At 52.3% G+C, this 15,230-nt stretch overlaps 41 non-coding genes and 24 pseudogenes across 41 annotated transcripts; all 65 read left to right on the top strand.

The window, feature by feature from the left end:
• The first annotated feature begins 37 nt into the window (after window positions 1-37).
• LOC143945903 (5S ribosomal RNA) lies at window positions 38-156 on the top strand (annotated as a pseudogene).
• Window positions 157-265: 109 nt separating this feature from the next.
• Window positions 266-384, top strand: LOC143944052 (5S ribosomal RNA; annotated as a pseudogene).
• Window positions 385-493: 109 nt separating this feature from the next.
• Window positions 494-612, top strand: LOC143953543 (5S ribosomal RNA). Its single transcript, XR_013268615.1, has one exon. It is a non-coding gene; the product is annotated as a 5S ribosomal RNA (ribosomal RNA).
• Window positions 613-721: 109 nt separating this feature from the next.
• On the top strand, window positions 722-840 carry LOC143954898 (5S ribosomal RNA; annotated as a pseudogene).
• Window positions 841-949: 109 nt separating this feature from the next.
• LOC143944309 (5S ribosomal RNA) lies at window positions 950-1,068 on the top strand (annotated as a pseudogene).
• Window positions 1,069-1,177: 109 nt separating this feature from the next.
• On the top strand, window positions 1,178-1,296 carry LOC143953691 (5S ribosomal RNA). The gene has a single exon (XR_013268750.1). It is a non-coding gene; the product is annotated as a 5S ribosomal RNA (ribosomal RNA).
• A 109-nt stretch (window positions 1,297-1,405) lies between these two features.
• On the top strand, window positions 1,406-1,524 carry LOC143951682 (5S ribosomal RNA). Its single transcript, XR_013266931.1, has one exon. It is a non-coding gene; the product is annotated as a 5S ribosomal RNA (ribosomal RNA).
• Window positions 1,525-1,633: 109 nt separating this feature from the next.
• LOC143953154 (5S ribosomal RNA) lies at window positions 1,634-1,752 on the top strand. Its single transcript, XR_013268262.1, has one exon. It is a non-coding gene; the product is annotated as a 5S ribosomal RNA (ribosomal RNA).
• A 109-nt stretch (window positions 1,753-1,861) lies between these two features.
• LOC143954136 (5S ribosomal RNA) lies at window positions 1,862-1,980 on the top strand. The gene has a single exon (XR_013269154.1). It is a non-coding gene; the product is annotated as a 5S ribosomal RNA (ribosomal RNA).
• Window positions 1,981-2,089: 109 nt separating this feature from the next.
• Window positions 2,090-2,208, top strand: LOC143954413 (5S ribosomal RNA). Its single transcript, XR_013269407.1, has one exon. It is a non-coding gene; the product is annotated as a 5S ribosomal RNA (ribosomal RNA).
• Window positions 2,209-2,317: 109 nt separating this feature from the next.
• LOC143954008 (5S ribosomal RNA) lies at window positions 2,318-2,436 on the top strand. The gene has a single exon (XR_013269038.1). It is a non-coding gene; the product is annotated as a 5S ribosomal RNA (ribosomal RNA).
• A 109-nt stretch (window positions 2,437-2,545) lies between these two features.
• Window positions 2,546-2,664, top strand: LOC143954791 (5S ribosomal RNA). Its single transcript, XR_013269747.1, has one exon. It is a non-coding gene; the product is annotated as a 5S ribosomal RNA (ribosomal RNA).
• Window positions 2,665-2,773: 109 nt separating this feature from the next.
• Window positions 2,774-2,892, top strand: LOC143946502 (5S ribosomal RNA; annotated as a pseudogene).
• Window positions 2,893-3,001: 109 nt separating this feature from the next.
• On the top strand, window positions 3,002-3,120 carry LOC143948171 (5S ribosomal RNA; annotated as a pseudogene).
• Window positions 3,121-3,229: 109 nt separating this feature from the next.
• LOC143944755 (5S ribosomal RNA) lies at window positions 3,230-3,348 on the top strand. Its single transcript, XR_013265056.1, has one exon. It is a non-coding gene; the product is annotated as a 5S ribosomal RNA (ribosomal RNA).
• Window positions 3,349-3,457: 109 nt separating this feature from the next.
• LOC143946345 (5S ribosomal RNA) lies at window positions 3,458-3,576 on the top strand (annotated as a pseudogene).
• Window positions 3,577-3,685: 109 nt separating this feature from the next.
• On the top strand, window positions 3,686-3,804 carry LOC143953380 (5S ribosomal RNA). Its single transcript, XR_013268468.1, has one exon. It is a non-coding gene; the product is annotated as a 5S ribosomal RNA (ribosomal RNA).
• Window positions 3,805-3,913: 109 nt separating this feature from the next.
• Window positions 3,914-4,032, top strand: LOC143952635 (5S ribosomal RNA). The gene has a single exon (XR_013267793.1). It is a non-coding gene; the product is annotated as a 5S ribosomal RNA (ribosomal RNA).
• A 109-nt stretch (window positions 4,033-4,141) lies between these two features.
• LOC143952359 (5S ribosomal RNA) lies at window positions 4,142-4,260 on the top strand. Its single transcript, XR_013267543.1, has one exon. It is a non-coding gene; the product is annotated as a 5S ribosomal RNA (ribosomal RNA).
• Window positions 4,261-4,369: 109 nt separating this feature from the next.
• On the top strand, window positions 4,370-4,488 carry LOC143953309 (5S ribosomal RNA). The gene has a single exon (XR_013268403.1). It is a non-coding gene; the product is annotated as a 5S ribosomal RNA (ribosomal RNA).
• A 327-nt stretch (window positions 4,489-4,815) lies between these two features.
• Window positions 4,816-4,934, top strand: LOC143954414 (5S ribosomal RNA). Its single transcript, XR_013269408.1, has one exon. It is a non-coding gene; the product is annotated as a 5S ribosomal RNA (ribosomal RNA).
• A 109-nt stretch (window positions 4,935-5,043) lies between these two features.
• On the top strand, window positions 5,044-5,162 carry LOC143946898 (5S ribosomal RNA; annotated as a pseudogene).
• A 109-nt stretch (window positions 5,163-5,271) lies between these two features.
• Window positions 5,272-5,390, top strand: LOC143953966 (5S ribosomal RNA). The gene has a single exon (XR_013269000.1). It is a non-coding gene; the product is annotated as a 5S ribosomal RNA (ribosomal RNA).
• A 109-nt stretch (window positions 5,391-5,499) lies between these two features.
• On the top strand, window positions 5,500-5,618 carry LOC143945463 (5S ribosomal RNA; annotated as a pseudogene).
• Window positions 5,619-5,727: 109 nt separating this feature from the next.
• Window positions 5,728-5,846, top strand: LOC143952036 (5S ribosomal RNA). Its single transcript, XR_013267251.1, has one exon. It is a non-coding gene; the product is annotated as a 5S ribosomal RNA (ribosomal RNA).
• A 109-nt stretch (window positions 5,847-5,955) lies between these two features.
• On the top strand, window positions 5,956-6,074 carry LOC143950202 (5S ribosomal RNA). Its single transcript, XR_013265626.1, has one exon. It is a non-coding gene; the product is annotated as a 5S ribosomal RNA (ribosomal RNA).
• A 109-nt stretch (window positions 6,075-6,183) lies between these two features.
• Window positions 6,184-6,302, top strand: LOC143948618 (5S ribosomal RNA). Its single transcript, XR_013265412.1, has one exon. It is a non-coding gene; the product is annotated as a 5S ribosomal RNA (ribosomal RNA).
• A 109-nt stretch (window positions 6,303-6,411) lies between these two features.
• LOC143944477 (5S ribosomal RNA) lies at window positions 6,412-6,530 on the top strand (annotated as a pseudogene).
• Window positions 6,531-6,639: 109 nt separating this feature from the next.
• On the top strand, window positions 6,640-6,758 carry LOC143945134 (5S ribosomal RNA; annotated as a pseudogene).
• Window positions 6,759-6,868: 110 nt separating this feature from the next.
• On the top strand, window positions 6,869-6,987 carry LOC143953424 (5S ribosomal RNA). The gene has a single exon (XR_013268508.1). It is a non-coding gene; the product is annotated as a 5S ribosomal RNA (ribosomal RNA).
• A 109-nt stretch (window positions 6,988-7,096) lies between these two features.
• On the top strand, window positions 7,097-7,215 carry LOC143943633 (5S ribosomal RNA; annotated as a pseudogene).
• Window positions 7,216-7,324: 109 nt separating this feature from the next.
• On the top strand, window positions 7,325-7,443 carry LOC143951878 (5S ribosomal RNA). The gene has a single exon (XR_013267109.1). It is a non-coding gene; the product is annotated as a 5S ribosomal RNA (ribosomal RNA).
• Window positions 7,444-7,552: 109 nt separating this feature from the next.
• On the top strand, window positions 7,553-7,671 carry LOC143950774 (5S ribosomal RNA). The gene has a single exon (XR_013266110.1). It is a non-coding gene; the product is annotated as a 5S ribosomal RNA (ribosomal RNA).
• A 109-nt stretch (window positions 7,672-7,780) lies between these two features.
• LOC143945299 (5S ribosomal RNA) lies at window positions 7,781-7,899 on the top strand (annotated as a pseudogene).
• Window positions 7,900-8,008: 109 nt separating this feature from the next.
• Window positions 8,009-8,127, top strand: LOC143953954 (5S ribosomal RNA). Its single transcript, XR_013268989.1, has one exon. It is a non-coding gene; the product is annotated as a 5S ribosomal RNA (ribosomal RNA).
• A 109-nt stretch (window positions 8,128-8,236) lies between these two features.
• LOC143952791 (5S ribosomal RNA) lies at window positions 8,237-8,355 on the top strand. Its single transcript, XR_013267934.1, has one exon. It is a non-coding gene; the product is annotated as a 5S ribosomal RNA (ribosomal RNA).
• A 109-nt stretch (window positions 8,356-8,464) lies between these two features.
• Window positions 8,465-8,583, top strand: LOC143951734 (5S ribosomal RNA). Its single transcript, XR_013266978.1, has one exon. It is a non-coding gene; the product is annotated as a 5S ribosomal RNA (ribosomal RNA).
• Window positions 8,584-8,692: 109 nt separating this feature from the next.
• LOC143946501 (5S ribosomal RNA) lies at window positions 8,693-8,811 on the top strand (annotated as a pseudogene).
• A 109-nt stretch (window positions 8,812-8,920) lies between these two features.
• On the top strand, window positions 8,921-9,039 carry LOC143948170 (5S ribosomal RNA; annotated as a pseudogene).
• Window positions 9,040-9,148: 109 nt separating this feature from the next.
• On the top strand, window positions 9,149-9,267 carry LOC143944742 (5S ribosomal RNA). Its single transcript, XR_013265055.1, has one exon. It is a non-coding gene; the product is annotated as a 5S ribosomal RNA (ribosomal RNA).
• Window positions 9,268-9,376: 109 nt separating this feature from the next.
• Window positions 9,377-9,495, top strand: LOC143945700 (5S ribosomal RNA; annotated as a pseudogene).
• Window positions 9,496-9,604: 109 nt separating this feature from the next.
• LOC143944606 (5S ribosomal RNA) lies at window positions 9,605-9,723 on the top strand (annotated as a pseudogene).
• A 109-nt stretch (window positions 9,724-9,832) lies between these two features.
• Window positions 9,833-9,951, top strand: LOC143952634 (5S ribosomal RNA). Its single transcript, XR_013267792.1, has one exon. It is a non-coding gene; the product is annotated as a 5S ribosomal RNA (ribosomal RNA).
• Window positions 9,952-10,060: 109 nt separating this feature from the next.
• LOC143953855 (5S ribosomal RNA) lies at window positions 10,061-10,179 on the top strand. The gene has a single exon (XR_013268899.1). It is a non-coding gene; the product is annotated as a 5S ribosomal RNA (ribosomal RNA).
• Window positions 10,180-10,288: 109 nt separating this feature from the next.
• Window positions 10,289-10,407, top strand: LOC143953308 (5S ribosomal RNA). The gene has a single exon (XR_013268402.1). It is a non-coding gene; the product is annotated as a 5S ribosomal RNA (ribosomal RNA).
• A 327-nt stretch (window positions 10,408-10,734) lies between these two features.
• LOC143945960 (5S ribosomal RNA) lies at window positions 10,735-10,853 on the top strand (annotated as a pseudogene).
• A 109-nt stretch (window positions 10,854-10,962) lies between these two features.
• LOC143946897 (5S ribosomal RNA) lies at window positions 10,963-11,081 on the top strand (annotated as a pseudogene).
• Window positions 11,082-11,190: 109 nt separating this feature from the next.
• LOC143953942 (5S ribosomal RNA) lies at window positions 11,191-11,309 on the top strand. Its single transcript, XR_013268978.1, has one exon. It is a non-coding gene; the product is annotated as a 5S ribosomal RNA (ribosomal RNA).
• A 109-nt stretch (window positions 11,310-11,418) lies between these two features.
• Window positions 11,419-11,537, top strand: LOC143943415 (5S ribosomal RNA; annotated as a pseudogene).
• A 109-nt stretch (window positions 11,538-11,646) lies between these two features.
• On the top strand, window positions 11,647-11,765 carry LOC143953893 (5S ribosomal RNA). Its single transcript, XR_013268933.1, has one exon. It is a non-coding gene; the product is annotated as a 5S ribosomal RNA (ribosomal RNA).
• A 109-nt stretch (window positions 11,766-11,874) lies between these two features.
• LOC143950190 (5S ribosomal RNA) lies at window positions 11,875-11,993 on the top strand. The gene has a single exon (XR_013265615.1). It is a non-coding gene; the product is annotated as a 5S ribosomal RNA (ribosomal RNA).
• Window positions 11,994-12,102: 109 nt separating this feature from the next.
• LOC143947519 (5S ribosomal RNA) lies at window positions 12,103-12,221 on the top strand. Its single transcript, XR_013265311.1, has one exon. It is a non-coding gene; the product is annotated as a 5S ribosomal RNA (ribosomal RNA).
• A 109-nt stretch (window positions 12,222-12,330) lies between these two features.
• Window positions 12,331-12,449, top strand: LOC143950616 (5S ribosomal RNA). Its single transcript, XR_013265967.1, has one exon. It is a non-coding gene; the product is annotated as a 5S ribosomal RNA (ribosomal RNA).
• A 109-nt stretch (window positions 12,450-12,558) lies between these two features.
• On the top strand, window positions 12,559-12,677 carry LOC143945132 (5S ribosomal RNA; annotated as a pseudogene).
• Window positions 12,678-12,787: 110 nt separating this feature from the next.
• On the top strand, window positions 12,788-12,906 carry LOC143953919 (5S ribosomal RNA). Its single transcript, XR_013268957.1, has one exon. It is a non-coding gene; the product is annotated as a 5S ribosomal RNA (ribosomal RNA).
• Window positions 12,907-13,015: 109 nt separating this feature from the next.
• Window positions 13,016-13,134, top strand: LOC143943632 (5S ribosomal RNA; annotated as a pseudogene).
• A 109-nt stretch (window positions 13,135-13,243) lies between these two features.
• LOC143951877 (5S ribosomal RNA) lies at window positions 13,244-13,362 on the top strand. Its single transcript, XR_013267108.1, has one exon. It is a non-coding gene; the product is annotated as a 5S ribosomal RNA (ribosomal RNA).
• A 109-nt stretch (window positions 13,363-13,471) lies between these two features.
• Window positions 13,472-13,590, top strand: LOC143950773 (5S ribosomal RNA). The gene has a single exon (XR_013266109.1). It is a non-coding gene; the product is annotated as a 5S ribosomal RNA (ribosomal RNA).
• Window positions 13,591-13,699: 109 nt separating this feature from the next.
• On the top strand, window positions 13,700-13,818 carry LOC143945298 (5S ribosomal RNA; annotated as a pseudogene).
• A 109-nt stretch (window positions 13,819-13,927) lies between these two features.
• Window positions 13,928-14,046, top strand: LOC143953930 (5S ribosomal RNA). The gene has a single exon (XR_013268967.1). It is a non-coding gene; the product is annotated as a 5S ribosomal RNA (ribosomal RNA).
• A 109-nt stretch (window positions 14,047-14,155) lies between these two features.
• Window positions 14,156-14,274, top strand: LOC143944311 (5S ribosomal RNA; annotated as a pseudogene).
• Window positions 14,275-14,383: 109 nt separating this feature from the next.
• On the top strand, window positions 14,384-14,502 carry LOC143951732 (5S ribosomal RNA). Its single transcript, XR_013266976.1, has one exon. It is a non-coding gene; the product is annotated as a 5S ribosomal RNA (ribosomal RNA).
• A 109-nt stretch (window positions 14,503-14,611) lies between these two features.
• Window positions 14,612-14,730, top strand: LOC143953918 (5S ribosomal RNA). Its single transcript, XR_013268956.1, has one exon. It is a non-coding gene; the product is annotated as a 5S ribosomal RNA (ribosomal RNA).
• Window positions 14,731-14,839: 109 nt separating this feature from the next.
• On the top strand, window positions 14,840-14,958 carry LOC143952701 (5S ribosomal RNA). Its single transcript, XR_013267852.1, has one exon. It is a non-coding gene; the product is annotated as a 5S ribosomal RNA (ribosomal RNA).
• A 109-nt stretch (window positions 14,959-15,067) lies between these two features.
• On the top strand, window positions 15,068-15,186 carry LOC143946434 (5S ribosomal RNA). The gene has a single exon (XR_013265210.1). It is a non-coding gene; the product is annotated as a 5S ribosomal RNA (ribosomal RNA).
• Window positions 15,187-15,230: the final 44 nt, after the last annotated feature.

Here is a 15,230-nt window from a genome sequence, read left to right as displayed (position 1 = left end):
GCTTTTGTCAAGAGAGTTGTAAGTAGGGTGCAAGATCGATTACGGCCACCTCACCCTGAATGCGCTCCATCTCGTCTGATCTCGGATGCTAAGCAGGGTCGGGCCTGGTTAGTACCTGGATGGGAGACCACCTGGGAATACCAGGTGCCGTAGGCTTTTTTCCATTATGTTGTTGGCTTTGGCGACCTGCTGTATTTTTCCTCTCTATAGCCCGAGGTGACCACCTTGGCTTTTGTCAAGAGAGTTGTAAGTAGGGTGGAAGAACGACTACAGCCACATCACCCTGAATGCGCTCGATCTCGTCTGATCTCGGATGCTAAGCAGGGTCGGGCCTGCTTAGTACCTGGATGGGAGACCACCTGGGAATACCAGGTGCCGTAGGCTTTTTTCCATTATGTTGTTGGCTTTGGCGACCTGCTGTATTTTTCCTCTCTATTGCCCGAGGTGACCACCTTGGCTTTTGTCAAGAGAGTTGTAAGTAGGGTGGAAGATCGCCTACAGCCACATCACCCTGAATGCGCTCGATCTCGTCTGATCTCGGATGCAAAGCAGGGTCGGGCCCGGTTAGTACCTGGATGGGAGACCGCCTGGGAATACCAGGTGCCGTAGGCTTTTCTCCATTATGTTGTTGGCTTTGGCGACCTGCTGTATTTTTCCTCTCGATTGCCCGAGGTGACCACCTTGGCTTTTGTCAAGAGAGTTGTAAGTAGCGTGCAAGATCGATTACGGCCACCTCACCCTGAATGCGCTCGATCTCGTCTGATCTCGGATGCTAAGCAGGGTCGGGCCTGGTTAGTACCTGGATGGGAGACCACCTGGGAATACCAGGTGCCGTAGGTTTTTTTCCATTATGTTGTTGGCTTTGGCGACCTGCTGTATTTTTCCTCTCTATAGCCCGAGGTGACCACCTTGGCTTTTGTCAAGAGAGTTGTAAGTAGGGTGCAAGATCTCCTACGGCCACATAACCCTGAATGCGCTCGATCTCATCTGATCTCGGATGCTAAGCAGGGTCGGGCCTGGTTAGTACCTGGATGGGAGACCGCCTGGGAATACCAGGTGACGTAGGCTTTTTTCCATTATGTTGTTGGCTTTGGCGACCTGCTGTATTTTTCCTCTCGATTGCCCGAGGTGACCACCTTGGCTTTTGTCAAGAGAGTTGTAAGTAGGGTGCAAGATCGCCTACGGCCACATCACCCTGAATGCGCTCGATCTCGTCTGATCTCGGATGCTCAGCAGGGTCGGGCCTGGTTAGTACCTGGATGGGAGACCACCTGGGAATACCAGGTGCCGTAGACTTTTTTCCATTATGTTGTTGGCTTTGGCGACCTGCTGTATTTTTCTTCTCGATTGCCCGAGGTGACCACCTTGGCTTTTGTCAAGAGAGTTGTAAGTAGGGTGCAAGTTCGCCTACGGCCACATCACCCTGAATACGCTCGATCTCATCTGATCTCGGATGGTAAGCAGGGTCGGGCCTGGTTAGTACCTGGATGGGAGACTGCCTGGGAATACCAGGTGCCGTAGGCTTTTTTCCATTATGTTGTTGGCTTTGGCGACCTGCTGTATTTTTCCTCTCGATTGCCCGAGGTGACCACCTTGGCTTTTGTCAAGAGAGTTGTAAGTAGGGCGCAAGATTGCCTACGGCCACATCATCCTGAATACGCTCGATCTCATCTGATCTCGGATGCTAAGCAGCGTCGGGCCTGGTTAGTACCTGGATGGGAGACCGCCTGGGAACACCAGGTGCCGTAGGCTTTTTTCCATTATGTTGTTGGCTTTGGCGACCTGCTGTATTTTTCCTCTCGATTGCCCGAGGTGACCACCTTGGCTTTTGTCAAGAGAGTTGTAAGTAGGGTGCAAGATTGCCTACGGCCACATCATCCTGAATGCGCTCGATTTCATCTGATCTCGGATGCTAAGCAGCGTCGGGCCTGGTTAGTACCTGGATGGGAGACCGCCTGGGAATACCAGGTGCCGTAGGCTTTTTTCCATTATGTTGTTGGCTTTGGCGACCTGCTGTATTTTTCCTCTCGATTGCCCGAGGTGACCACCTTGGCTTTTGTCAAGAGAGTTGTAAGTAGGGTGCAAGATCGCCTACAGCCACATCACCCTGAATGCGCTCGATCTCGTCTGATCTCGGATGCTAAGCAGGGTCGGGCCTGGTTAGTACCTGGATGGGAGACCGCCTGGGAATACCAAGTGCCGTAGGCTTTTTTCCATCATGTTGTTGGCTTTGGCGACCTGCTGTATTTTTCCTCTCGATTGCCCGAGGTGACCACCTTGGCTTTTGTCAAGAGAGTTGTAAGTAGGGTGGAAGATCGCCTACAGCCACATCACCCTGAATGCGCTCGATCTCGTCTGATCTCGGATGCTAAGCCGGGTCGGGCCTGGTTAGTACCTGGATGGGAGACCGCCTGGGAATACCAGGTGCCGTAGGCTTTTTTCCATTATGTTGTTGGCTTTGGCGACCTGCTGTATTTTTCCTCTCGATTGCCCGAGGTGACCACCTTGGCTTTTGTCAAGAGAGTTGTAAGTAGGGTGCAAGATTGCCTACAGCCACATTACCCTGAATGCGCTCGATCTCGTCTGATCTCGGATGCTAAGCAGGGTCGGGCCTGTTTAGTACCTGGATGGGAGACCGCCTGGGAATACCAGGTGCCGTAGGCTTTTTTCCATTATGTTGTTGGCTTTGGCGACCTGCAGTATTTTTCCTCTCGATTGCCCGAGGTGACCACCTTGGCTTTTGTCAAGAGAGTTGTAAGTAGGGTGCAAGATCACCTATGGCCACATCATCCTGAATGCGCTCGATCTCATCTGATCTCGTATGCTAAGCAGGGTTGGGCCCGGTTAATACCTGGATGGGACACTGCCTGGGAATACCAGGTGCCGTAGGCTTTTTTCCATTATGTTGTTGGCTTTGGCGACCTGCTGTATTTTTCCTCTCGATTGCCCGAGGTGACCACCTTGGCTTTTGTCAAGAGAGTTGTAAGTAGGATGCAAGATCGCCTACGGCCTCATCACCCTGAATCCGCTCCATCTCGTCTGATCTCGGATTCTAAGCAGGGTCGGGCCTGGTTAGTACCTGGATGGGGGACCGCCTGAGAATACCAGGTGCCGTAGGCTTTTTTCCATTATGTTGTTGGCTTTGGCGACCTGCTGTATTTTTCCTCTCGATTGCCCGAGGTGACCACCTTGGCTTTTGTCAAGAGAGTTGTAAGTAGGGTGCAAGATCGCCTACGGCCACATCATCCTGAATGCGCTCGATCTCATCTGATCTCGGATGCTAAGCAGGGTCGGGCCTGGTTAGTACCTGGATGGGAGACCGCCTGGGAATACCAGGTGCCGTAGGCTTTTTTCCATTATGTTGTTGGCTTTGGCGACCAGCTGTATTTTTCCTCTCGTTTGCCCGAGGTGACCACCTTGGCTTTTGTCAAGAGAGTTGTAAGTTGGGTGCAAGATCGCCTATGGCCACATCACCCTAAATGCGCTCGATCTCGTCTGATCTCGGATGCTAAGCAGGGTCGGGCCTGGTTAGTACCTGGATGGAAGACCGCCTGGGAATACCGAGCGCCGTAGGCTTTTTTCCATTATGTTGTTGGCTTTGGCGACCTGCTATATTTTTCCTCTCGATTGCCCGAGGTGACCACCTTGGCTTTTGTCAAGAGAGTTGTAAGTAGGGTGCAAGATCGCCTACGGCCACATCACCCTGAATGTGCTCAATCTCGTCTGATCTCGGATGCTAAGCAGGGTCGGGCCTGGTTAGTACCTGGATGGGAGACCGCCTGGGAATACCAGGTGCCGTAGGCTTTTTTCCATTATGTTGTTGGCTTTGGCGACCTGCTGTATTTTTCCTCTCGATTGCCCGAGGTGACCACCTTGGCTTTTGTCAAGAGAGTTGTAAGTAGGGAGCAAGATCGCCTATGGCCACATCACCCTGAATGCGCTCGATCTCGTCTGATCTCGGATGCTAAGCAGCGTCGGGCCTGGTTAGTACCTGGATGGGAGACCGCCTGGGAATACCAGGTGCCGTAGGCTTTTTTCCATTATGTTGTTGGCTTTGGCGACCTGCTGTATTTTTCCTCTCATTTGCCCGAGGTGACCACCTTGGCTTTTGTCAAGAGAGTTGTAAGTAGGGTGTAAGATTGCCTACGGCCACATCACCCTAAATGTGCTCGATCTCGTCTGATCTCGGATGCTAAGCAGGGTCGGGCCTGGTTAGTACCTGGATGGGAGACCGCCTGGGAATACCAGGTGCCGTAGGCTTTTTTCCATTATGTTGTTGGCTTTGGCGACCTGCTGTATTTTTCCTCTCGCTTGCCCGAGGTGACCACCTTGGCTTTTGTCAAGAGAGTTGTAAGCAGAGTGCAAGGGCGCCTACGGCCACATCACCCTGAATGCGCTCGATCTCGTCTGATCTCGGATGCTAAGCAGGGTCGGGCCTGGTTAGTACCTGGATGGGAGACCGCCTGGGATTACCGGGTGCTGTAGGCTTTTTTCCATTATGTTGTTGGCTTTGGCGACCTGCTGTATTTTTCCTCTCGATTGCCCGAGGTGACCACCTTGGCTTTTGTCAAGAGAGTTGTAAATAGCGTGCAAGATCGCCTACGGCCACATTACCCTGAATGTGCTCATTCTCGTATGCTAAGCAGGGTCGGGCCTGGTTGGTACCTGGATGGGATGCCGCCTGGGAATACCAGGTGCCGTAGGCTTTTTTCCAATATGTTGTTGGCTTTGGCGACCTGCTGTATTTTTCCTCTCCTTTGCCTGAGGTGACCACCTTGGCTTTTGTCAAGAGAGTTGTAAGTAGGGTGCAAGATCGCCTATGGCCACATCACCCTGAATGCGCTCTATCTCGTCTGATCTCGGATGCTAAGCAGGGTCGGGCCTGGTTAGTACCTTGATGGGAGACCGCCTGGGAATACCAGGTGCCGTAGGCTTTTTTCCATTATGTTGTTGGCTTTGGCGACCTGCTGTATTTTTCCTCTCGATTGCCCGAGGTGACCACCTTGGATTTTGTCAAGAGAGTTGTAAGTAGGGTGCAAGATCGCCTACGGCCACATCACCCTGAATGCGCTCGATCTCGTCTGATCTCGGATGCTAAGCAGGGTCGGGCCTGGTTATTACCTGGATGGGATTCCGCCTGTGAATACGAGGTGCCGTAGGCTTTTTTCAATTATGTTGTTGGCTTTGGCGACCTGCTGTATTTTTCCTCTCGATTGCCCGAGGTGACCACCTTGGCTTTAGTCAAGAGAGTTGTAAGTAGGGTGCAAGATTGCCTACGGCCACATCACCCTGAATGCGCTCGATCTCGTCTGATCTCGGATGCTAAGCAGGGTCGGGCCTGGTTAGTACCTGGATGGGAGACCGCCTGGGAATACCAGGTGCCGTAGGCTTTTTTCCATTATGTTGTTGGCTTTGGCGACCTGCTGTATTTTTCCTCTCGATTGCCCGAGGTGACCACCTTGGCTTTTGTCAAGAGAGTTGTAAGTAGAGTGCAAGGTCGCCTACGGCCACATCACCCTGAATGCGCTCGATCTTGTCTGATCTCGGATGCTAAGCAGGGTCTGGCCTGGTTAGTACCTGGATGGGAGACCGCCTGGGAATACCAAGTGCCGTAGGCTTTTTTCCATTATGTTGTTGGCTTTGGCGACCTGCTGTATTTTTCCTCTCGATTGCCCGAGGTGACCACCTTGCCCTTTGTTAAGAGAGTTGTAAGTAGGAAGCAATGTTGCCTACGGCCACATCACCCTGAAAGCGCTCAATCTCATCTGATCTCGGATGCTAAGCAGGGTCGGGCCTGGTTAGTACCTGGATGGGAGACCGCCAGGGAATACCAGGTGCCGTAGGCTTTTTTCCATTATGTTGTTGGCTTTGGCGACCTGCTGTATTTTTCCTCTCGATTGCCCGAGGTGACCACCTTGGCTTTTGTCAAGAGAGTTGTAAGTAGGGTGCAAGATTGCCTACGGCCACATCACCCTGAATGCGCTCGATCTCGTCTGATCTCGGATGCTAAGCAGGGTTGGGCCTGGTTAGTACCTGGATGGGAGACCGCCTGGGAATACCAGGTGCCGTAGGCTTTTTTCCATTATGTTGTTGGCTTTGGCGACCTGCTGTATTTTTCCTCTCGATTGCCCGAGGTGACCACCTTGGCTTTTGTCAAGAGAGTTGTAAGTAGGGTGCAAGATCGCCTACGGCCACATCACCCTGAATGCGCTCGATCTCGTCTGATCTCGGAAGCTAAGCAGCGTCGGGCCTGGTTAGTACCTGGATGGGAGACCGCCTGGGAATACCAGGTGCCGTAGGCATTTTTCCATTATGTTGTTGGCTTTGGCGACCTGCTGTATTTTTCCTCTCGATTGCCCGAGGTGACCACCTTGGCTTTTGTCAAGAGAGTTGTAAGTAGGGTGCAAGATCGCCTACTGCCACATCACCCTGAATGCGCTCGCTCTCGTCTGATCTCGGATGCTAAGCAGGGTCGGGCCTGGCTAGTACCTGGATGGGAGACCGCCTGGGAATACCAGGTGCCGTAGGCTTTTTTTCATTATGTTGTTGGCTTTGGCGACCTGCTGTATTTTTCCTCTTGATTGCCCGAGGTGACCACCTTGGCTTTTGTCAAGAGAGTTGTAAGTAGGGTGCAAGATCGCCTACTGCCACATCACCCTGAATGCGCTCGATCTCGTCTGATCTCGGATGCTAAGCAGGGTCAGGCCTGGTTAGTACCTGGATGGGAGACCGCCTGAGAATTCCAGGTGCCGTAGGCTTTTTTTCCATTATGTTGTTGGCTTTGGCGACCTGCTGTATTTTTCCTCTCGATTGCCTGAGGTGACCACCTTGGCTTTTGTTAAGAGAGTTGTAAGTAGGGTGTAAGATTGCCTACGGCCACATCACCCTGAATGCGCTCGATCTCGTCTGATCTCGGATGCTAAGCAGGGTCGGGCCTGGTTAGTACCTGGATGGTAGACCGCCTGGGAATACCAGGTGCCGTACGCTTTTTTCCATTATGTTGTTGGCTTTGGCGACCTGCTGTATTTTTCCTCTCGATTGCCCGAGGTGACCACCTTGGCTTTTGTCAAGAGAGTTGTAAGTAGAACGCAGGATCGCCTATGGCCACATCACCCTGAATGCGCTCGATCTCGTCTGATCTCGGATGCTAAGCAGGGTCAGGCCTGGTTAGTACCTGGATGGGAATCCGCCTGGGAATACCAGGTGCCGTAGGCTTTTTTCCATTATGTTGTTGGCTTTGGCGACCTGCTGTATTTTTCCTCTCGATTGCCCGAGGTGACCACCTTGGCTTTTGTCAAGAGAGTTGTAAGTAGGGTCAAAGATCACCTACGGCAACATCACCCTGAATGCGCTCGATCTCGTCTGATCTCGGATGCTAAGCAGGGTCGGGCCTGGTTAGTACCTGGATGGGAGACCGCCTGGGAATACCAGGTGCCGTAGGCTTTTTTCCATTATGTTGTTGGCTTTGGCGACCTGCTGTATTTTTCCTCTCGATTGCCCGAAGTGACCACCTTGGCTTTTGTCAAGAGAGTTGTAAGTAGGGTGCAAGATCGCTTACGGCTACATCACCCTGAATGCGCTCGATCTCGTCTGATCTCGGATGCTAAGCAGGGTCGGGCCTGGTTAGTACCTGGATGGGAGACCGCCTGGGAATACCAGGTGCCGTAGGCTTTTTTCCATTATGTTGTTGGCTTTGGCGACCTGCTGTATTTTTCCTCTCGATTGCCCGAGGTGACCACCTTGGCTTTTGTCAAGAGAGTTGTAAGTAGGGTGCAAGATCACCTACGGCCACATCACCCTGAATGCGCTCGATCTCGTCTGATCTCGGATGCTAAGCAGGGTCGGCCCTGGTTAGTACCTGGATGGTAGATCGCCTGGGAATACCAGGTGCCGTAGGCTTTTTTCCATTATGTTGTTGGCTTTGGCGACCTGCTGTATTTTTCCTCTCGATTGCCCGAGGTGACCACCTTGGCTTTTGTCAAGAGAGTTGTAAGTAGAACGCAGGATCGCCTACGGCCACATCACCCTGAATGCGCTCGATCTCGTCTGATCTCGGATGCTAAGCAGGGTCGGGCCTGGTTAGTACCTGGATGGGAGACCGCCTGGGAATACCAGGTGCCGTAGGCTTTTTTCCATTATGTTGTTGGCTTTGGCGACCTGCTGTATTTTTCCTCTCGGTTGCCCGAGGTGACCACCTTGGCTTTTGTCAAGAGAGTTGTAAGTAGGGTGCAAGATCACCTACGGCCACATCACCCTGAATGCGCTCGATCTCATCTGATCTCGGATGCTAAGCAGGGTCGGGCCTGGTTAGTACCTGGATGGGAGACCGCCTGGGAATACCATGTGCCGTAGGCTTTTTTCCATTATGTTGTTGGCTTGGGTGACCTGCTGTATTTTTCCTCTCGATTGCTCGAGGTGACCACCTTGGCTTTTGTCAAGAGAGTTGTAAGTAGGGGACAAGATCGATTACGGCCACATCACCCTGAATGCTCTCGATCTCGTCTGATCTCGGATGCTAAGCAGGGTCGGGCCTGGTTAGTACCTGGATGGGAGACCGCCTGGGAATACCAGGTGCCGTAGGCTTTTTTCCATTATGTTGTTGGCTTTGGCGACCTGCAGTATTTTTCCTCTCGATTGCCCGAGGTGACCACCTTGGCTTTTGTCAAGAGAGTTGTAAGTAGGGTGCAAGATCACCTATGGCCACATCATCCTGAATGCGCTCGATCTCATCTGATCTCGTATGCTAAGCAGGGTTGGGCCCGGTTAATACCTGGATGGGACACTGCCTGGGAATACCAGGTGCCGTAGGCTTTTTTCCATTATGTTGTTGGCTTTGGCGACCTGCTGTATTTTTCCTCTCGATTGCCCGAGGTGACCACCTTGGCTTTTGTCAAGAGAGTTGTAAGTAGGATGCAAGATCGCCTACGGCCTCATCACCCTGAATCCGCTCCATCTCGTCTGATCTCGGATTCTAAGCAGGGTCGGGCCTGGTTAGTACCTGGATGGGGGACCGCCTGAGAATACCAGGTGCCGTAGGCTTTTTTCCATTATGTTGTTGGCTTTGGCGACCTGCTGTATTTTTCCTCTCGATTGCCCGAGGTGACCACCTTGGCTTTTGTCAAGAGAGTTGTAAGTAGGGTGCAAGATCGCCTACGGCCACATCATCCTGAATGCGCTCGATCTCATCTGATCTCGGATGCTAAGCAGGGTCGGGCCTGGTTAGTACCTGGATGGGAGACCGCCTGGGAATACCAGGTGCCGTAGGCTTTTTTCCATTATGTTGTTGGCTTTGGCGACCAGCTGTATTTTTCCTCTCGTTTGCCCGAGGTGACCACCTTGGCTTTTGTCAAGAGAGTTGTAAGTTGGGTGCAAGATCGCCTACGGCCACATCACCCTAAATGCGCTCGATCTCGTCTGATCTCGGATGCTAAGCAGGGTCGGGCCTGGTTAGTACCTGGATGGAAGACCGCCTGGGAATACCGAGCGCCGTAGGCTTTTTTCCATTATGTTGTTGGCTTTGGCGACCTGCTATATTTTTCCTCTCGATTGCCCGAGGTGACCACCTTGGCTTTTGTCAAGAGAGTTGTAAGTAGGGTGCAAGATCGCCTACGGCCACATCACCCTGAATGTGCTCAATCTCGTCTGATCTCGGATGCTAAGCAGCGTCGGGCCTGGTTAGTACCTGGATGGGAGACCGCCTGGGAATACCAGGTGCCGTAGGCTTTTTTCCATTATGTTGTTGGCTTTGGCGACCTGCTGTATTTTTCCTCTCGATTGCCCGAGGTGACCACCTTGGCTTTTGTCAAGAGAGTTGTAAGTAGGGAGCAAGATCGCCTATGGCCACATCACCCTGAATGCGCTCGATCTCGTCTGATCTCGGATGCTAAGCAGCGTCGGGCCTGGTTAGTACCTGGATGGGAGACCGCCTGGGAATACCAGGTGCCGTAGGCTTTTTTCCATTATGTTGTTGGCTTTGGCGACCTGCTGTATTTTTCCTCTCATTTGCCCGAGGTGACCACCTTGGCTTTTGTCAAGAGAGTTGTAAGTAGGGTGTAAGATTGCCTACGGCCACATCACCCTAAATGTGCTCGATCTCCTCTGATCTCGGATGCTAAGCAGGGTCGGGCCTGGTTAGTACCTGGATGGGAGACCGCCTGGGAATACCAGGTGCCGTAGGCTTTTTTCCATTATGTTGTTGGCTTTGGCGACCTGCTGTATTTTTCCTCTCGCTTGCCCGAGGTGACCACCTTGGCTTTTGTCAAGAGAGTTGTAAGCAGAGTGCAAGGGCGCCTACGGCCACATCACCCTGAATGCGCTCGATCTCGTCTGATCTCGGATGCTAAGCAGGGTCGGGCCTGGTTAGTACCTGGATGGGAGACCGCCTGGGATTACCGGGTGCTGTAGGCTTTTTTCCATTATGTTGTTGGCTTTGGCGACCTGCTGTATTTTTCCTCTCGATTGCCCGAGGTGACCACCTTGGCTTTTGTCAAGAGAGTTGTAAATAGCGTGCAAGATCGCCTACGGCCACATTACCCTGAATGTGCTCATTCTCGTATGCTAAGCAGGGTCGGGCCTGGTTGGTACCTGGATGGGATGCCGCCTGGGAATACCAGGTGCCGTAGGCTTTTTTCCAATATGTTGTTGGCTTTGGCGACCTGCTGTATTTTTCCTCTCCTTTGCCTGAGGTGACCACCTTGGCTTTTGTCAAGAGAGTTGTAAGTAGGGTGCAAGATCGCCTATGGCCACATCACCCTGAATGCGCTCTATCTCGTCTGATCTCGGATGCTAAGCAGGGTCGGGCCTGGTTAGTACCTTGATTGGAGACCGCCTGGGAATACCAGGTGCCGTAGGCTTTTTTCCATTATGTTGTTGGCTTTGGCGACCTGCTGTATTTTTCCTCTCGATTGCCCGAGGTGACCACCTTGGATTTTGTGAAGAGAGTTGTAAGTAGGGTGCAAGATCGCCTACGGCCACATCACCCTGAATGCGCTCGATCTCGTCTGATCTCGGATGCTAAGCAGGGTCGGGCCTGGTTATTACCTGGATGGGATTCCGCCTGTGAATACGAGGTGCCGTAGGCTTTTTTCAATTATGTTGTTGGCTTTGGCGACCTGCTGTATTTTTCCTCTCGATTGCCCGAGGTGACCACCTTGGCTTTAGTCAAGAGAGTTGTAAGTAGGGTGCAAGATTGCCTACGGCCACATCACCCTGAATGCGCTCGATCTCGTCTGATCTCGGATGCTAAGCAGGGTCGGGCCTGGTTAGTACCTGGATGGGAGACCGCCTGGGAATACCAGGTGCCGTAGGCTTTTTTCCATTATGTTGTTGGCTTTGGCGACCTGCTGTATTTTTCCTCTCGATTGCCCGAGGTGACCACCTTGGCTTTTGTCAAGAGAGTTGTAAGTAGAGTGCAAGGTCGCCTACGGCCACATCACCCTGAATGCGCTCGATCTCGTCTGATCTCGGATGCTAAGCAGGGTCTGGCCTGGTTAGTACCTGGATGGGAGACCGCCTGGGAATACCAAGTGCCGTAGGCTTTTTTCCATTATGTTGTTGGCTTTGGCGACCTGCTGTATTTTTCCTCTCGATTGCCCGAGGTGACCACCTTGCCCTTTGTTAAGAGAGTTGTAAGTAGGAAGCAATGTTGCCTATGGCCACATCACCCTGAAAGCGCTCAATCTCGTCTGATCTCGGATGCTAAGCAGGGTCGGGCCTGGTTAGTACCTGGATGGGAGACCGCCAGGGAATACCAGGTGCCGTAGGCTTTTTTCCATTATGTTGTTGGCTTTGGCGACCTGCTGTATTTTTCCTCTCGATTGCCCGAGGTGACCACCTTGGCTTTTGTCAAGAGAGTTGTAAGTAGGGTGCAAGATTGCCTACGGCCACATCACCCTGAATGCGCTCGATCTCGTCTGATCTCGGATGCTAAGCAGGGTTGGGCCTGGTTAGTACCTGGATGGGAGACCGCCTGGGAATACCAGGTGCCGTAGGCTTTTTTCCATTATGTTGTTGGCTTTGGCGACCTGCTGTATTTTTCCTCTCGATTGCCCGAGGTGACCACCTTGGCTTTTGTCAAGAGAGTTGTAAGTAGGGTGCAAGATCGCCTACGGCCACATCATCCTGAATGCGCCCGATCTCATCTGATCTCGGATGCTAAGCAGGGTCGGGCCTGGTTAGTACCTGGATGGGAGACCGCCTGGGAATACCAGGTGCCGTAGGCTTTTTTCCATTATGTTGTTGGCTTTGGCGACCTGCTGTATTTTTCCTCTCGATTGCCCGAGGTGACCACCTTGGCTTTTGTCAAGAGAGTTGTAAGTAGGGTGCAAGATCGCCTACGGCCACATCACCCTGAATGCGCTCGATCTCGTCTGATCTCGGAAGCTAAGCAGCGTCGGGCCTGGTTAGTACCTGGATGGGAGACCGCCTGGGAATACCGGGTGCCGTAGGCATTTTTCCATTATGTTGTTGGCTTTGGCGACCTGCTGTATTTTTCCTCTTGATTGCCCGAGGTGACCACCTTGGCTTTTGTCAAGAGAGTTGTAAGTAGGGTGCAAGATCGCCTACTGCCACATCACCCTGAATGCGCTCGATCTCGTCTGATCTCGGATGCTAAGCAGGGTCAGGCCTGGTTAGTACCTGGATGGGAGACCGCCTGAGAATTCCAGGTGCCGTAGGCTTTTTTTCCATTATGTTGTTGGCTTTGGCGACCTGCTGTATTTTTCCTCTCGATTGCCTGAGGTGACCACCTTGGCTTTTGTTAAGAGAGTTGTAAGTAGGGTGTAAGATTGCCTACGGCCACATCACCCTGAATGCGCTCGATCTCGTCTGATCTCGGATGCTAAGCAGGGTGGGGCCTGGTTAGTACCTGGATGGTAGACCGCCTGGGAATACCAGGTGCCGTACGCTTTTTTCCATTATGTTGTTGGCTTTGGCGACCTGCTGTATTTTTCCTCTCGATTGCCCGAGGTGACCACCTTGGCTTTTGTCAAGAGAGTTGTAAGTAGAACGCAGGATCGCCTATGGCCACATCACCCTGAATGCGCTCGATCTCGTCTGATCTCGGATGCTAAGCAGGGTCAGGCCTGGTTAGTACCTGGATGGGAATCCGCCTGGGAATACCAGGTGCCGTAGGCTTTTTTCCATTATGTTGTTGGCTTTGGCGACCTGCTGTATTTTTCCTCTCGATTGCCCGAGGTGACCACCTTGGCTTTTGTCAAGAGAGTTGTAAGTAGGGTCAAAGATCACCTACGGCAACATCACCCTGAATGCGCTCGATCTCGTCTGATCTCGGATGCTAAGCAGGGTCGGGCCTGGTTAGTACCTGGATGGGAGACCGCCTGGGAATACCAGGTGCCGTAGGCTTTTTTCCATTATGTTGTTGGCTTTGGCGACCTGCTGTATTTTTCCTCTCGATTGCCCGAAGTGACCACCTTGGCTTTTGTCAAGAGAGTTGTAAGTAGGGTGCAAGATCGCTTACGGCTACATCACCCTGAATGCGCTCGATCTCGTCTGATCTCGGATGCTAAGCAGGGTCGGGCCTGGTTAGTACCTGGATGGGAGACCGCCTGGGAATACCAGGTGCCGTAGGCTTTTTTCCATTATGTTGTTGGCTTTGGCGACCTGCTGTATTTTTCCTCTCGATTGCCCGAGGTGACCACCTTGGCTTTTGTCAAGAGAGTTGTAAGTAGGGTGCAAGATCACCTACGGCCACATCACCCTGAATGCGCTCGATCTCGTCTGATCTCGGATGCTAAGCAGGGTCGGCCCTGGTTAGTACCTGGATGGTAGATCGCCTGGGAATACCAGGTGCCGTAGGCTTTTTTCCATTATGTTGTTGGCTTTGGCGACCTGCTGTATTTTTCCTCTCGATTGCCCGAGGTGACCACCTTGGCTTTTGTCAAGAGAGTTGTAAGTAGAACGCAGGATCGCCTACGGCCACATCACCCTGAATGCGCTCGATCTCGTCTGATCTCGGATGCTAAGCAGGGTCGGGCCTGGTTAGTACCTGGATGGGAGACCGCCTGGGAATACCAGGTGCCGTAGGCTTTTTTCCATTATGTTGTTGGCTTTGGCGACCTGCTGTATTTTTCCTCTCGATTGCCCGAGGTGACCACCTTGGCTTTTGTCAAGAGAGTTGTAAGTAGGGTGCAAGATCACCTACGGCCACATCACCCTGAATGCGCTAGATCTCATCTGATCTCGGATGCTAAGCAGGGTCGGGCCTGGTTAGTACCTGGATGGGAGACCGCCTGGGAATACCATGTGCTGTAGGCTTTTTTCCATTATGTTGTTGGCTTGGGTGACCTGCTGTATTTTTCCTCTCGATTGCTCGAGGTGACCACCTTGGCTTTTGTCAAGAGAGTTGTAAGTAGGGGACAAGATCGATTACGGCCACATCACCCTGAATGCTCTCGATCTCGTCTGATCTCGGATGCTAAGCAGGGTCGGGCCTGGTTAGTACCTGGATGGGAGACCGCCTGGGAATACCAGGTGCCGTAGGCTTTTTTCCATTATGTTGTTGGCTTTGGCGACCTGCTGTATTTTTCCTCTCGATTGCCCGAAGTGACCACCTTGGCTTTTGTCAAGAGAGTTGTAAGTAGGGTGCAAGATCGCCTACGGCCACATCACCCTGAATGCGCTCGATCTCGTCTGATCTCGGATGCTAAGCAGGGTCGGGCCTGGTTAGTACCTGGATGGGAGACCGCCTGGGAATACCAGGTGCCGTAGGCTTTTTTCCATTATGTTGTTGGCTTTGGCGACCTGCTGTATTTTTCCTCTCGATTGCCCGAGGTGACCACCTTGGCTTTTGTCAAGAGAGTTGTAAGTAGGGTGCAAGATCGCCTATGGCCACATCACCCTGAATGCACTCGATCTCGTTTGATCTCGGATGCTAAGCAGGGTCGGGCATGGTTAGTACCTGGATGGGAGACCGCCTGGGAATACCAGGTGCTGTAGGCTTTTTTCCATTATGTTGTTGGCTTTGGCAACCTGCTGTATTTTTCCTCTTGATTGCCCGAGGTGACCACCTTGGCTTTTGTCAAGAGAGTTGTAAGTAGGGTGCTAGATCGCCTATGGCCACATCACCCTGAATGCGCTCGATCTCGTCTGATCTCGGATGCTAAGCAGGGTCGGGCCTGGTTAGTACCTGGATGGGAGACCGCCTGGGAATACCAGGTGCCGTAGGCTTTTTTTTATTATGTTGTTGGCTTTAGCGACCTGCTGTATTTTTC

The sequence above is a fragment of the Lithobates pipiens genome, unplaced genomic scaffold, assembly GCF_037356315.1.
Source record: "Lithobates pipiens isolate NorthernLeopardFrog02 unplaced genomic scaffold, aLitPip1_a1.2 Scaffold_30, whole genome shotgun sequence".
Classification (NCBI taxonomy): domain Eukaryota; kingdom Metazoa; phylum Chordata; class Amphibia; order Anura; family Ranidae; genus Lithobates; species Lithobates pipiens.
Note: the sequence above shows the minus strand (reverse complement) of the source record. Positions and strands in the feature narration are given on the sequence as shown.